Source organism: Malus sylvestris, chromosome 13, assembly GCF_916048215.2.
Source record: "Malus sylvestris chromosome 13, drMalSylv7.2, whole genome shotgun sequence".
In the NCBI taxonomy this organism is placed as follows: domain Eukaryota; kingdom Viridiplantae; phylum Streptophyta; class Magnoliopsida; order Rosales; family Rosaceae; genus Malus; species Malus sylvestris.
The window spans coordinates 41,205,112-41,208,376 of record NC_062272.1 but is presented as its reverse complement, the minus strand read 5'-3'; the positions used below and the strand labels follow the sequence as shown (position 1 = coordinate 41,208,376).

At 38.7% G+C, this 3,265-nt stretch overlaps 1 long non-coding RNA gene across 2 annotated transcripts; it reads right to left on the bottom strand.

The window, feature by feature from the left end:
* Positions 1-645: 645 nt before the first annotated feature.
* LOC126597189 (uncharacterized) lies at positions 646-2,541 on the bottom strand. 2 transcript variants are annotated; one of them, XR_007614174.1, is made up of 4 exons: positions 2,380-2,541; positions 2,178-2,287; positions 1,577-1,643; positions 646-905 (listed from the first exon to the last, which is right to left on the bottom strand). It is a non-coding gene; the product is annotated as an uncharacterized LOC126597189 (long non-coding RNA). The 2 variants fall into 2 exon arrangements; XR_007614173.1 differs by lacking the exon at positions 2,380-2,541 and having other exon boundaries at positions 2,178-2,351.
* Positions 2,542-3,265: the final 724 nt, after the last annotated feature.

The window sequence follows — 3,265 nt, the reverse complement described above, 5'->3', positions numbered from 1 at the left end:
TCACCGCCACTAAAATGATTTTTTTTATTTTTTATTATTTGATAAAAAGACAAACCCTAATCTCACAAGAATATTGGGGTTTTGCACTATATTTGTTCTCAATTATAATCTCTTTTTGAAGTTTCCTTCCTTACTATTCTGTGATAAAAACATTGGTTTTGTTTTGTTTCAATTTACGAAATTTACACATATGTTCTTATTTGAGGGGTACTTGTGTTGCTTATTGTGTAATTTTTTCCAAACGCTCCAAACTGTCTATATTTTAGATAAATTATCCTTGCAAATAACTAGACAAATTCAAAATCATGAACACATCCAACTGTAATGAAGAAAATTGATGAATATGATTTTTCGAATAAACACTAATACGACTATCGTTTAATTCAACGGTCAAAGAGTTTTGACTTTTTGTAGAGATAGTCTTTGAGATAATACTAAAAGATGGACGGTTGGAACATCAAAATACGGTGTGAATTGGGCCATAAAAAGAATCCCTCAAATAAGGTTTTTCAACGAATCCTTCAACAAAATAAACTGTTATTGGTTATATATCCATCTTACGCAAATTTCATTCATAGATTCATTACTATTGACACACCCCGACCTGGAAAGGTCGAAGCACGTTGGCCGTCACCGTGAGGTGACGTAACCATAAGGGTAAGTGATGCAAAAAGTGAATAAAATTAAAACTAATTAGAACTAAACAGTGAAAGAGTGCGCAATTCGTGGGTTGAACCCATTACAATTATTCAGAGCATAATAGACAGTGAGACTACGAAAGAGTAGTCAAAGCAACCAAAGTACACTTATTACATAATAGTGATAAGTTCGTACATCTAAACAGAAGGAAATGTCAGAACTGCTGCGATTCCTTGAGTGCCACAGAGAGTACAGCTATCTGGGTCCTGGAGGGGCCAAAAACAAAGTTGAATGGGTCAGCAAAACAATGCTTATAAGAAAACCTTTATCCTTGAATATACTAACCCCTCGCCGTAAAACAAGTATAGTTTCCTCAAAACATACTACGTAAGTATGAAATCCAATATATCAGCCATATAACCAGAAATATGCCAAGTAAATGATGTATCATACGCCACAATAATAATCATGTGATAATCAATATAACTAAGTGCTCATCCATCTAAGCTGACACACAAGTTCGAACAAATGGTTTCTGACACGAACAGGACTGGGTGTAATCAATATGCTCTAGTACTACGATCACGTGAAAACTGGTGCAAAAGCACATCACATACAAGTCGGATCGCCTAATGCAATCTACCCGACAAGACTGGCACCTAAACTTGGATCCAAGGTGAGCGAACGGTGCGGATGTGAACATACACGTGAAGGACTGGCCCTGGCCCTGGGGCAAGTACTAACACCGGGTGCAGCAAGATGAGCATGTACACAAGTATGTATGAATGCCATGACAGTAATATCACAACCATATAGCAGCATTTATCACAATTTATATCACAATAATGATACTAGGCAATATAGGCGTAAAAGTGAAGTTAATACGCATTTATGGAAATTATAAATATATATAGGTATAAAACAACTACCCACTCACAAGTACGTCATTGGGTCGTAGCCCCCGAGCCTAGCTTGGCCTCGAAAATCCTCGGAATAAGTTTCCCCTATATGTGAAATAACTAAATAACATTAATTAAGGTACATAATGGAAACCTAAATAAAACCCCCATAGTTTACTCAAACCTAGGGTATAAATATATGAAATCGATCTACTTGACGACACGAACGCACACGTGTCAACCACGCGCCGGTCGGAGGCCAGACGCGCCTCCACACGCGCCCACGCGCCCCTGCGAGTACACTGTACTCGCCTTCTTCGCGAAAATCTGCAGTTTTGCAGATTTTTGGGTTAACTTCCAGAGCCCATAACGAGCTCGATTCTCAACCAAATTCACTTCTACAAAAGACAAATTAAAGCTAGAATGTGATCTACCAATCCCAATTTACAGAAAGTTCGAATCTAGTCCATGTTGTTCAGAAATTTAGCCTGAAAGTGGCCAAACGACCACAGTTACAAATTTTCCAAAAACTGAAATTTTCTTCCTAACTTCCAGAGTTGATTTCTAACTCGTTACTTAACCAAACTCAGTGATTCAAAAGCCATTTTGAAGTTAGGAATGTGGAGAACAAGTTTTTACCTAGAAGAAGTCCAGTTGTGGTCGAGGTTGACCAGAAAAATGGTTTGAAAGTGACTAAATGGCCACGGTTCTTGTACGAAAAACTTCGGGTTCTCCTTCTTCTCGAGTTTCTGGGTAAAACCACACGTTCAAAACACAAACAAAGGATCCATAACAACCCATAGAAGTGAAATGAAGGTTCTAAGGGTTTCTTAAGGCTTACCTTAGCCATGCATGGCTTGAAAACCGTAGTATAGAACTCGCCGAGTCGGACCTTCCGAGTTGGTGAGTCAAAACTTGTCCACACTAGATTTCAAGGACATGGTTGTGATTGTGGGACTGAGATGAGCATGATGATGTAGTTGGTTTGTCACATTTATGAGTGTTGGAGTGTTTTGTGGTTGTTGTAGAGAGGAAGAAGAAGAAGAATGTGGCGTGGGAGAGGGAGCAGAGAGAAAGAGAGAGAGATGCTTTTCTGATTGAGGGGGGGGACAATGAAGGAAAAAAATTTGTCCTAACTAAGAACATGTGAGAATATTTGAACACATATGCAAACTATTAACACATTAAAGTAGGCATGCATTAAAAAACAAATCTAAAACCCATGACTTTCAAAGCCTAGTCAATGGTGAACCACAAGACTCTTTAACAACATTAAAGAGAAAGAAGGTTTTAGAGATTCATTACCCTTGAAGCTCATCCTTGTTTACACAAGTGATTCACCCAAGTGGAGGGCCTTCAAGTCACCTCCTAGCTCCTTGGATCTTCCTTGTGATTTTCTTCCTTTTGATGCTCCTTTGCTCCTTGAGGATGTGAGGAAAGGATCTCCAAAACACCAAAGATTTGGTGTCTCTAAGTCTCCACACCAAGGATGAGGTGTGAAGATGAAAATGGATGACTTAGAGAAGAAAAGATTGCTAGCTATATCTTCTCTAAGTGGCCGGCCTCCTTTAGAGAAAAAGAGAGAAAATGTTTCTCATCTTTGCCTCAAGAAAACCCTAAATGAGGTAAAAGCTATAAAGATGCTTTTATATCTCTTTTCTTAGGTGAGTGGCAAACTTGCAATTAAGCAAAACTTACCACTCCCTCACTATGGCCGGCCTCTTTTA